This window comes from Poromitra crassiceps (genome assembly GCF_964638095.1).
Source record: "Poromitra crassiceps genome assembly, chromosome: 3".
In the NCBI taxonomy this organism is placed as follows: Eukaryota; Metazoa; Chordata; class Actinopteri; order Beryciformes; family Melamphaidae; genus Poromitra; species Poromitra crassiceps.
The window spans coordinates 13104736-13118117 of record NC_139625.1 but is presented as its reverse complement, the minus strand read 5'-3'; positions in this window follow the sequence as shown (position 1 = coordinate 13118117).

Here is a 13382-nt window from a genome sequence, read left to right as displayed (position 1 = left end):
AACACAATAACACAAATAACCATCATGCAAAAATGACCCCCCCTATATCTTAATTTAATGTAGATGCAAAGGAAGATGCAGTCGGCCCACCACAACACAATCCCAGAACGATCGACTACCCACCCCCAACCCCCCCACCCCCAACCCCCCCACCCCCCCCACCCCCCCCACCCCCCAGGCTCCTCGGCGGCGGCCGCGCCAATGACAGTTCACCCTGCCATGCAAGGTGAGAGAGCTGCTCCCCGCCCATGCAGCTCTCCTGACATTGTGAATAGCCTCCTTCCTACAAGACAGATTTTTCAATTCTCTAGAGATAGTTTCACGTCTTTAGGAGGAACTGCAGGCCGCGTCAGTTAGTTCACCAATACGGCCTGAAGAGTCCTGAAATGACCAATCTGCGCGGTTGAAGCCCCTGGAGAACTGAATGGATCAGAGCAGAGGACCTGCTGCCACAAAGAAGACCTGATGCAGCATTTGCGTTGTTCTGCCATTACAACCTGATGCAAACGCGCCTTACATTTTAGAATGCTTTTCTAGAGGGCGCCTTAGGTCTTAATGGGTTAACAGAGCCAGCAGAGATCCAAGGTCCTTTCACCTTGAGAATCATGAGACATGTAGTGATAAGAACGGTTCAGTATTTTCTTACAGTAGCAGTGATTATAAAACAACACAGATAACTCTGGTCAAATTATGAATAAGAATAAAGGCGGTAATGTCCTTTTCATTCATTCATGATCATGACCATGGAAGGTCAGCAAGGCTACCTATGGTAGATACATGTAGCTATAGGCTAGTATGGCTACTTTGAAGTTGGGAGGGTTAGCTATGGGCTAACTATAGCTAACCTAGAACTCCCATAGTACCTCCAGGCTTCATGATATGAGCTTCCTCCTCTCTTACCTCTGGCCTCTTTCACTGGGCTTCAGTCCAATGTTACCTGGGCAGATAAACTGTGCTTTAACTCAACCATTGGGATTATTTCTGCCTGCAGAGCAGCACTACCTCTGAGAAATGTTTGTCCGACTACAATTACAAGTTGTATAAATAAGGCAAAGAACAGTGTTTCTATTAAAGGTGTGAGTTGAACTGGCATCCCAGTAGATAACATCATGCCTGGTGGAAAAGGTATGCTTGCACAGGCACGATTACATTCCGACAAGGATCCTTGAGAAAACTATTTTATGGGCATCTCCCTGGGTTCAGCTGGAGTCATTCAAGCCCATACAACTCAAAGTGAGTAAAAGCCCCCTCCCCTGGGATGGCATCTCTTCTCACAGCCAAGAAGGAACGGACAACTAACTTGTCCCCAACCTCTAGCTGGTCTTGAGATGTCCTCCACGAAGACACAATCTCTGTTGCTATCGCAGACCTGAGGCAAGTCTAGAAGAGCATCGTCTCTCACGGAAAATGCAAATGCTCCCTGACTAATCTAGCCAACATTATCTCAAAGGGAAATCACTTCAGACTTGAGGATGACACCGGGGTGAGAGGGTGACATACTTAAAGGAGAAGAATGACCTCAAATTATTGACACATTATTTACGCTTCATAAATCGATGGCTCTGCTCTAATTTATTTGCGAGGCCTCATTGAAAAGACGTCGTTTGATAAGAATGAATCATTTGAATGGCTAGATTAATACCCCACTGTATGCTGGCATTTAAAGGAGATTTCTTTTTTTTTACAAGCTGGATTTCCAGCTTTACTTATGCTTTATAACTCCGCCTGAAAAGGAATTTTGAAAATCGGTCCACTACAATGCAATAATGTGCCGAACAGCGGCCTGGAACAAAGGAATAGGGGCATGTGCAATGCGTGCATTTACGTCCTGTAAATAGCTTATTTTCTGCCATCCTTATCCAGATAACATACAGATAACTTATTAACACCCAAAATGGTTGTCCTCTCAATCCGCATACAGTTGCTGTATCCAGATTGAGAGGACACATTGCATTTACACCTCCGGAGGTGGTTTGGCCGATCAGATTGCAATCCATCTTCAATGTGGGGCATTTACACCTGTCATTTCAAGTGGTCAAGCACAATCTGATGGCAGAAAACGCATGTTAACGCCAGGTGTAAACGGCCTCATAGAGACAATGAGAAAATGAATGCTGTATTTACCTTGGTGCAGCCAGCGTGTTCACCCTGCCTCTGTCTGTTACATTGACAGACATACAGTAGAAGCTCCCGTTGGCCCCCCGCTCCTTAGTTTGTAATCCATATGATGTTAGTCCAACTCAAGTTAATATGGACAGGCCATCGAATTCAAATGCATGGTCCATATTCCTCAAAATCAGATAAATATCCAGCCATCCTATACGGTGTTTAGTGTCCTGGCAGCTGAACTCTTAACTCTCACTGATGATCACTCTCGCAGGACTTTGGTCAAGTCATGTCAAGTCAAGTCAAGTCAAGTCGTCAAGTCAAGTCAAGTTGATTTGTATAGCCCTAATTCACAAGCATGTCTGAGAGGACTAAACAGAAAATATGTGGGGGAGGAGAGGAGGGAAGGGGAGGAGGTGGGGAAGGAGCAGGGGGAGGGAGAAAGAGGAGAGAGCAGGAAAAGGGAGGAAGGGGAGGAAGGGAGGCAGAGCGGGGGACGTGGGGGAGGAGGTGGGGAGGGAATGGGAAATGTGGGGGAGGAGAGAGCAGGGAATTGGCGAGGTGGGGAAGTCCCCGGATGTGGAACCTACCAGATGGCTGGATGAGAGAGGTAAATATAGCGGCTCACATTGATGTCGGTATCATATAATAAGGATATGAGCCACTGCCTGGCAGAAAATAAGCGATTTACAGGAGGTTAATGCACACATTGCACATTTAAATGTAGCAATATGCTTATCTATAATTGTCCCTGTCAAATAAATAAATAAATAATGCCCCTATTTCCTCTGTTCCTCTGCATTATAGCTTTGTAGTTTCAAAAATCATTTTTAGGGTGAGTTCTAAAGCATAAATAAAGCTGGAAATAAGGTCTAGATTGTAAAAGAAAAAATCAGAATTATCCTATAATGTGCATATTTTGAAACAGGTGGATTTTGGTGTGTTTGTAACAGATTAGCTTGCTCTTTAGTCTAAGAATTAGGGAGCTGCATCATGCATTTCTGACCTTTAATACTTGAATGCTACATTTGATTGACATTTGTGAGTTGCTTAGTTTTGAGTCTACACTTAGTCTAGACTTATATATTGGTTTGTCAGTCATATTAATCTTTTATTAAAAATGTGATGATAGCAGCCAGTCAGGGCCATTCACCTTTGATATGGTGATATGATAGTTTGATTGATTACATGTTGTAGAACTGATCAATACTATGGCAGTGGTTGTCTGGACTATAGCCTCACGACCCATGTTTTTCCTTAGTCATCAATTAAGTTGCGATCCAAATTTCAGATTTTCCTTTAGGCCTATATGCCTATATAGGCCTATATTTTAAACCAGTTTAAACTGGTGATGATGACCATGCCAGTTTCTTCTTTGACAAAGTTTCACTTGGAGCATTATTTAGCCCTCTTCCTGATGAGATAGGATGAGATGGTACAAACAGATGCGTTAGGTCTTCTAGTTTCAGAGGATACCAGTCCTCTCTGTCTTTAAAAATGAGCCCACTAAGAGGCTCTGAAAGACAGTAATGGCAGGCGTGGACACCGGCGCCCTCAAGGAGTCGAGGAACATTTTGTCCTGCACACATCTGCGACCCACTCAAAACGGCCCCGCGACCCACTTTTAGGTCGCGACTCACCAGTTGAGAACCACTGGTCTATGGGAATACTTTAAGCTGAATTGATTGATTGCAACATTTCTATCCACTCATTATTATGCTCTGTATTATTATTATTATTATTATTATTATTATTATTATTATTATTATTAGTAGTAGTAGTAGTAATAGTAGTAGTAGTAGTAGTATCATCAGTACGGGCCTATGCATGGTTGATTCTGCTTTGTATGATTCTGAATTGACTGATCACTGAAACAGACAAATCCATTTAAGCAGCGAGATCAGGTGGGAAAGCAAGGTAGAAAAAAACATGCTTTACATGGCCTTGGTCGCCCTTTAGGTTGTGTGTGTGTGTGTGTGTGTCTGTGTGTGTGTGTGTGTGTGTGTGTGTGGAGGGGGGGGGGTAGGTTCCTCGTTGGGATCATTAAACCCCAACCGAAAAGCCAAACTTCATTCATTATGTATAGGCTATTGTCCCTCTACGGTTTCTGTGTTTGTGTGTTGTTTTTCCTGAGGTTATGCAACGTTGAACCACAACAGCAAGTACACTTCAAAATGAGACTGAAGCTATGAGACTAACAATTTGGGGACCCCAGATAATTGAGAGAACCTTGACTGCGTTTATACTAGTTTGTTGTTCAAACTGGGACTGAACTACGACCCTCAACTCAATTGAGTTTCATTTTCTTTCATTAGAAGTCGAATTGGATTGATTTGAGGTCACGGCTATTTCTTCAAAGGGTTGAAATAATGATTATTTTCACTGATTTCATGTGGTTCATTGTTAATACAAACTAAAAGCCTGTGGCAATGCAGTTGGCCTTTTGGATATGTCTGGGCATATTACTCTGGATATTATAGCTGATCAAATCACAAAGTGGGAGGTGATTGTTTTAAACATCTAGGCATGATGACATCATTATGGTTCATAGTCTATTCAGAACGAGCACTGCAGCATGCTTGAGGTCAGCATGCAAGGTTGTCAGATAGAGTTCTCAGGGATAACAAGGCACTCATCCCCTCCATTTAAGTGTTTTCTTTACAGGCTTTTGAGCATCCATCAAGAATATACACAAATCTGTAGAAGACAGGCCAATTCTGATCTATTCTGGTCCAGTGAAACATGTAAACATGTAGATGGTCATCATCCTCATCATCATCGTCATCATCATCATCATCATCATTATTAGTATTATTATTATTATGAATACTACTACTACTACTACTAATAATAACAATAATAATAACAATACTAATACTACTAATACTAATAATACTACTACTACTACTACTACTAATAATAATACTAATAATAAGTTATTATTACTATTATTACTATTCATGCGCAGCAATATAATCAAGAGTACCTGGGCGCAGACAGAACCTCCTTATGGAGGTCTCCCCCGGCAGCGTGAAATAATGAATAGGTGAGTGTTTCAACAAAGAACACCAACTTCCGCTGCTGAGGCACCTCCGTGCGGAGGTCCCATCTGCGCCCAGGTCCCTCTCAATATAATAGGGACAGATTTAGTTTATGCTATTTCATCGTTTATATTTACCACCACAACCTACAAATCTGGAGCGCTGTCGATTCCAAACAGGTCCAAGACTCGGAAAACGGAGAGTGATTTATCGATCGCCCAACGAAATGTTGCTCATGCTCGCGTTATTGAAACCCCCCCCCCCCCCCCCCCAAGAAAACAACAACAACAACAACAACAACAACAACAACAACAACAACAACAACAGCAACAGCAGTTTCCTTCGTGGCGCTTGGCTTTTACAAGGGGAGGAACATTGTAAAAAGGGCCATGCATCATGCTAGTTCAGTCGGAGGAGGAGGGTTTATTAGTAGCCTACATGTTTCCCAGAGCTAACAGTGACCTTGACGGTCCCGTTACGATGACGGTGATGGTGGCGGGTGGAGGGAGCGGCTGCACAGCGCTTAACAAAATGTCCGCAGGGGAAAGAGGCGGGGGGGAAAACATGCGAAAGCAAAGACAGAGGACATAAATGTTGAAAAGAACAGGGGCTAAAATCAATATAATGGCATGTTATGCACCGTGTCAGCCCAGCATCTATCAACAGACTGGAACCCCCGTGGGGAGCGAAAGTGAACGAGTCAGGTTGAATGGAATCTTTGATCCCAGTATGGAGTAAATACACACGTCCCTCCCCGAGGTATTGTGAAATCTATTTATAGGCATGGGCATGATTGGAAATTCAATGTTTATTTATGGGTACTGTACGTGTGCAGGCTGGTGCTTTCGTGTGTTCGTGTCATTTCACCTACATGTACAGTTCAGGCCTACTGTATTTTCCATGTAGGCTTGCAGAAGTCCCTGCAATTCATGGTTCTTACGTGTCAAGCTGCGTTCACGCCGACCTATTAAAGTTTTTCGCTGGCATCGAGTTTACATACAAAGTCAATGCAAACGAGCGATTGAGCGTATATTCGCCCGGGAGAAAAATCACTGGGTGTCCGAGCCCAGAGACAGAGCGATAGGGCGGAAATATGCTTGTCGCCCGAGATGAAATATCCCAACTCGAGCGAAATTTTGCTGGCATCAGTCGCTCGCTGTTCAACGCTGATTGGCTGCCATGTGAGAGTGAGTCAAGGATCACACTGGCTTGGAACAAACCGCTGGTTTATTGTGTGGCAACAAACCGCATTGACAGGCTGACAGCTGACATGAAGTGAAGTCTGTACTACCGGTATAGAGCTCGCATTAGGAGCACGCTGATAGGCTTAGCTTGTAAACAACTACGGTGGCTCGTAGTGGACAAACATCATGACATTGCGTAACGTTCTAGCCCCCAGATGTCAGTCAATTCGTGTGCCTGTTGACGAGCGATTTAAACAGAGCGACAGAGCGATTCCAAAGGGTTGAATCGAGCGACAGAGCGAAAAATAAATATCTCGGTGTGAACACAGCTTAAAGGGATAGTTCGGTTTGTTTGAAGTTGGGTCCTATCAGCTAGTCACATACACTAACGTAATTAGGTACAGTGTTCTGGACGCTGAGCGCAGTGTCTAACGAGATCCGGCACCCAGAGGAGCAGCCTCGCGCAGCCTCACCAGCTTTTTCTCTCTCAGTACTGGGGGTCAACAACTAAAACTATAACTGTAATTTAGCCACCTAAAACAACGCCCACCTAAACAAATCGATATCCGTGTACATGCACGCTCTATTTTGACAATTTTCAGCGCTTTACTTTTCCGCAAAACAGCAGTTTCATTCGGCACTGCTTTTTCTCCAAACCGTACAACTACCGTGTTCCTCCGCTAAAAGCCAGGTCAGAGCCGCAGCACTGGATTACTCCGCAGTTATTTGGGGGTAGGCTATTTTATTTCTCCCGGTTTGAAGACACAACAAATAGAATACACGGACGAAAATATGAGTGATTTTGATAGCGAGGATGATATGCCATTCACCTTGGTGACAAGAGGATACAATTATGAACCAGAGAGAATACAGAAGAGGAACTTTTGCAGAGAGTGAACAGGCAGAGAGATGCGCCTGCTGTCTAAATGCCTGGGTGCCCTGGCTGCAAACCTTATTCACCATTCCCAGGATAAATTGTGGAAAACGACCCAGACCAGAGAGGCCAGGTGACTTGTTGTCTCTAAAGTAAGTCAGTGTTTTATCTCTCTTCTTCCTGTTTTGTAAACCGCGGCTCTGTGCTCTGTGCTGGCTTTAGCGGAGGAATACGGTGGTTGTACGGCTGGGAGAAAAAGCAGTGCCGAATGAAACTGCTGTTTTGCGGAAAAGTAAAGCGCTGAAAATTGTCAAAATAGAGCGTGCATGTACACAGATATCGATTTGTTTAGGTGGGCGTTGTTTTAGGTGTTTTAGGTGGCTAAATTACGTTTTAGTTGTTGACCCCCAGTACTGAGAGAGAAAAAGCTGGTGAGGCTGCACGAGGCTGCTCCTCTGGGTGCCGGATCTCGTTAGACACTGCGCTCAGCGTCCAGAACACTGTACCGAATTACGTTAGTGTATGTGACTAGCTGATAGGACCCAACTTCAAACAAACCAAACTATCCCTTTAACACATTGAGTGCCAAGGACGTCTGTGCACGTCCTAAAAAAAAGTAACGAGGAGTGCCAAGGACGTCTGTGGACGTCCTAAAATCATAATTCATATTATTCCATAATTCTGCTGTTTAAGGTCGTACCTAGCCAGTGAGCATGAATCCCTTCAAGGGATCACACGGCGCCACCTTAAACATCGTCACGGAAGCTGCGCCACCCACCTCAGATCCTTTACTTTGTGCAGGAGAAAGCGGAGAAAGCCGTGATCAAAGAGGAAACCGATGCATGCTTCAGCCAGAGCCGGTACAGATTGCTCTGTCTGCAGCGAAGAGTGGGCTCGGCTGCATCCGCGCTCACAACTGAGCTCTTATGCTTCTATCTATCTCCACACGATTTCCTGCCAGAAAGCCAGCATCTGAAGCCGAACGGCCAAGCCTTTTCGTTCAGTCGCGTTTGCCAGCGCGCATCATTTCCTTGATGCGCGCTGGGATCTGTCCGGGGCAAAAACGGAGTCGAGAAAACAAACTCTGTGCGTGTGGGAGGACCCCGCAGCTCAGAGGTGGAGAGGGGGGGGGGGGGGGGGGGGGAGGGGGGGGGGGGGGGCATGCAGGCTGCACAGAAACCACACTACGCCACCACATCAGAAAACACCAGCCAGAGTCAGTGAATGTGCTCGAAATTAGAGTGCAAAAGGTATTCATAAAAGTGACTATATCTTGGAAAGTAAAAAAAAACGACAGAAAACCCTTGAAAGTGCACTTTTTTCAGAGGCTGCCATTTCATAATGGAACTGTCTAGAAACAAAAAAAATTCTTTGGAAGAAGCAGGAGTGTTCAATGTTTCATTAAAGTCCAGCCCCGTCTGCCTCCCCATCCCCAGACACATATAAAGAGCGCATTTCCCTTCAAGCAGAATTTGACATTCTTGCTTCAGCTCAAGTGGAGGATCTATTATTCAAATCCAAACATATCTATTACGAACATGGGGATAAAGCAAGTAAATTGCTCGCCCATCAATTACGACAGGCATCAGCCGCACATCAGATTCCTCAAATTCGGACTCACTCAGGCTTGACAACGGATCCAAAACAGATTAACGAACATTTTAAACAGTTTTATACCTCTTTATATACATCTGAACAAAACCCTGACTCCTCTTCTCTAGAGGATTTCTTCGACTCAATAGAAATACCAAAGTTAAGCCCTGATGCAACCAAGAAACTGGAGGAACCAATCACTACGGAGGAGCTTAGACAAGCTACTTATTCTATGCAAACAGGGAAGTGCCCCGGATTGGACGGCTATCCAGTCGAATTTTACAGGAAATTTTTTGATAAACTTGCACCAATTCTAATTGATATGTATACAGATTCATTTACCTCACTCAAATTGCCCCCAACACTTACCCAAGCCTCGATTTCATTATTACTAAAGAAAAATAAAGACCCGTTATCCTGCGCAAGTTATCGCCCCATCAGTTTGTTATCTGTAGACCTGAAGCTTCTATCCAAACTATTGGCTATGCGACTGGAGCCTGTCCTTCCCAGTATAATTTCCCCAGATCAGACCGGATTCATCCAAAACAGGCATGGCTTTTCTAATGTAAGACGTCTTCTCAATGTTTTATATAATCCATCCCCTTCAAATTCACCAGAGGCTGTGATTTCCATCGACGCGGAAAAGGCCTTCGACCGGGTGGAGTGGAGGTACTTGTTTTATACACTGGAGAAGTTCGGGTTTGGCAATAATTTTATTACCTGGGTCAAACTGCTTTATGCATCTCCCACAGCCTCAGTTAGAACTAATAATACCCGCTCAGAACAGTTCTCCCTGCACCGCTCCACCCGGCAAGGCTGCAACTTGAGTCCCCCCCTGTTCGATCTCGCTATTGAAGTGTTAGCAATCAGGCTCCGATCGGACCCACGTATAACAGGTGTAATTAGGAGTGGTTCAGAGCAGAAGGTTTCGCTTTACGCGGACGATTTACTTTTATACATATCCGACCTCTCCGTATCTATCCCAACCGCATTGGACATATTCACCTCATTTGGCCACATATCAGGCTATAAAATTAACTTGGATAAAAGCGAACTGTTCCCTTTAAATGTCGCAGCACATAACTATCCCCTACATAACTTCCCATTCAAAATTGCCCCACACGGCTTCACGTATCTCGGCATCCAAATTAGAGATAAATTTGAGGACCTATTTAAGTTTAATTTTACCCCTCTTCTAACCCGGTTACAGGAAGATTTCAAACGCTGGTCATTATTACCTCTATCTCTTGCAGCACGAATTAACTGTGTTAAGATGAACTCTCTCCCCAAATTTTCATATTTTTTCCAGTGTTTACCCATATTTCTCCCCTACTCCTTCTTTCAAAAAATTGATAGTTTAGTATCAGAATTTGTTTGGAATAAGAAAGTCCCAAGACTTGGCAAAGCCCTATTACAAAGACCGAAACCTCTTGGAGGAATGGCTTTGCCTAATTTCAAATTTTATTATTGGGCTTCCAATCTCAGAGTGATACAATATTGGGTGCAGCTGGAGAACTCACCCTCTCGTCCTATGTGGATGACTGTTGAGGCCTCTTCAACTAGACCTGCTTCACTTACAGCTCTTGTTCATGCCCCCATAAAGTTCTCCGTTTCCCCCTACTCAAAAAATGTTATTGTTAAATCGACACTTAAAATATGGAACCAGTTCAGACGGCACTTTGGTTTGCAAACTCTTTCCTTCCTGTCCCCAATAGCTGCTAATCCAATGTTTCATCCTTCTCTGTTAGATAGAACTTTTTCCATATGGTCATCCCTTGGTATCAGCACTTTAAAGGACCTGTACATAGACAATATATTTGCGTCCTTTCAACAACTTTCTGCAAAACACTCACTTCCTAATCACCATCATTTCAGATACTTACAAATCCGTAGCTTTGTCCGTGACATTAATCCCACATTTCCCAATCTTCCAGAGGTTACACCTGCAGACTCTTTTTTGACCCCACGGCCATTCATGAAGGGTATGATATCTTTTATGTATAATCTTATTCATTCTCTGCGTCCTACCTCCATTCAGAAGATTAAAAATCAATGGGAGGAGGATTTGGGGGAGGAGATCCCGGAGGAGCTGTGGAGCGACATCTTACATCTTGTTCATACTTCATCTATCTGTGCGAGGCATGGGCTAATTCAGTGTAAAATTCTTCACCGGGTGCATTTGACCAAAGTCCGACTGGCTAGGATCTATGATGACATCGACCCTACTTGTGACAGATGTCACTCGGCCCCTGCCACATACATTCATATGTTTTGGTTATGCCCCTCTTTGCACAAGTACTGGACAGAAATCTTTAATACTATCTCAGAAAGTGTTGGAGTGACACTTGAGCCTACCGCTCTAACAGCTCTTTTCGGAGTCCCTCCCCCCACAGTATCATTATCAAAATACCAAGCAGGCTTTGTGGCCTATACAACGCTTTTAGCAAGGCGCCTAATTCTATTAAAATGGAAATCCGTTAGCCCACCTTCTCATTCCTTATGGATCAGAGATATTCTTTATTTTATTAAATTGGAAAGAATTCGGTGTACGATGAGAGGCTCGTCAACTAGATTTTTGAAAACATGGGGACTATTTTTTAGGGTGGTGAAGGGTTTGCAGTTTCCTGAGATCCCAAAGGACTGATTTCTGTTTCTCTGTGATGTGTTGGGCCTGATGATGTCTGTCTGCTGTGCTGTCTTCTCTTCTTTTCTCTTGTGTGGGTGGGCTGTGTAGATTATGGATATTTGATCATGTACTTGTGCACTGTGTTTCTGATGGGTGATCGGATCGGACTATGTCAATTATTGTTTTACTTTTGTTTTGTTTTTGTTTTTGTTAATAAGAAAAAGGAAGTATCTCAGGGTGAGAATATTACTTGTGTACTGTTGCTGTTAGGGAGGGTATGGTATAGGTATTTGTTTTTCCTCCTCTTTTCCAGTAAACCTGTTTTCCTACGACCGTATACACATATCTTTACTTTTGTTTTTTGTTTTTCTTGTCTTTCCAGTCCTATAACAGGCAGTGAAATTTAAATACTGATGTGCTGTATCATTTATGCCCTGAAAACTTCAATAAACAGAAATGTGAAAAAAAAAAAAAAAGTCCAGCCCCGTCAATATAGCCATAATAGAAAAAATTCTATAGCTGTTTTCAACTGAATGGAAGTGAATCTGGCACAGGCTGCAGACAATTTTACTGAAGCGCTGTGGCACTCAATGTGTTAAGAGTCAATGGGATTTTTTGTATGGGGATTTTGGTTGAATGGTTGAAATAGATTCAAGATTCATTCAAGATTCAATAGTTTATTGCCATATCAATTAAAATTGATTGGAATTTGTCTTGGCATATGCTCAAACAGACAAAACAATCACAGTGACAGACTATGAAAGACAGACAATACAACTACACATCTGTTTGCAACGTATAAAAAGTAGAGGAACATGCAATCAAAAATAACTGTAGAGTGCAAAACAGTATGCAATACAGTGTACAGTGCAGGGTAGGCACAGACGGCTAGTGCAATAAAAAAAGTGTATAATGCATTAAAGTGTCTGGTGCATTAAAAGACGAGGGGATAAAATTAAATTGGGGTCGTGAACTGAACTGAGGAGGACTTAAGGGCCCTCACTGCAAATAAGGTCTGTGGTTTACAAAAGTTTATGAAATAGCTAACTTTGTGTTCAGCAAGATACTCTTCACAAACGAGGACCACTCTTATCACCTTTGAAGCGCTTTTTTTTTAACGCATTTATACTCTTCGAAAATCATCAAAGTGGTCCGCATTTGTGAAGATGATCTTGCTGAAAACAAAGTTCACTGTTTCATATAGACGTTTGCTAACCACAAACCTTCAAGCATTTAACCAAAATCCCCCATACAAAAATCCCATTGACTTTTGCCCGTAGGAACCGGAAGTGCCAACATCCAGCTCATTCCGTGTGTGATATCACAATTCACTCTAGCAGACTTTCCAGGCTGTTTCCAGATAAAGCACAGTTAGTGCTTTGAGTCAGTTATTGCACAGTTATTGCATAGTAAGCGTAAGTGTTCAAGTAGCTGGTTTACATGTTAATCCGAGTGATGGCCTCCTGTGTGTAGAAAGTGTTTTTGTGTTGGCTGGTTTTGGCGTACAGAACAGTGCTCTATAGCGCCTGCCAGAGGTGAGGAGTTCAAACAGATCATGGCCAGGGTGTCAGTGATGATCTTTCCTGCCCTTTTCTTCACTCTGGACGAGTACAAGACTTGGATGGAGGGCAAGTTGGCACAGGTGATTTTCTCTGCAGCCCTGACTGTCCGTTGTGTAGTCGGTGCCTACATGTGTTTGGTGGCAGAATCACACCAGACAGAGTTGGAGTTGCAGTGGGACAGACTGGATGATGGCGGTGTGGAACTGGTCTGGATCAGCAGCTCCTGAGGCAGTTTGTACTTCCTGAGCTGGTGTAGGAAGTAGAACCTCATGTTGGCCTCCCACTTTAGGTCCTGGGAGATTATGGATGCTGGCTTGTTCTCTTTTCTAAACAGATTATGGATCCCATGAGAACTTATATGATTCCACAATAGACACATTGCTGTTGGATCAACAC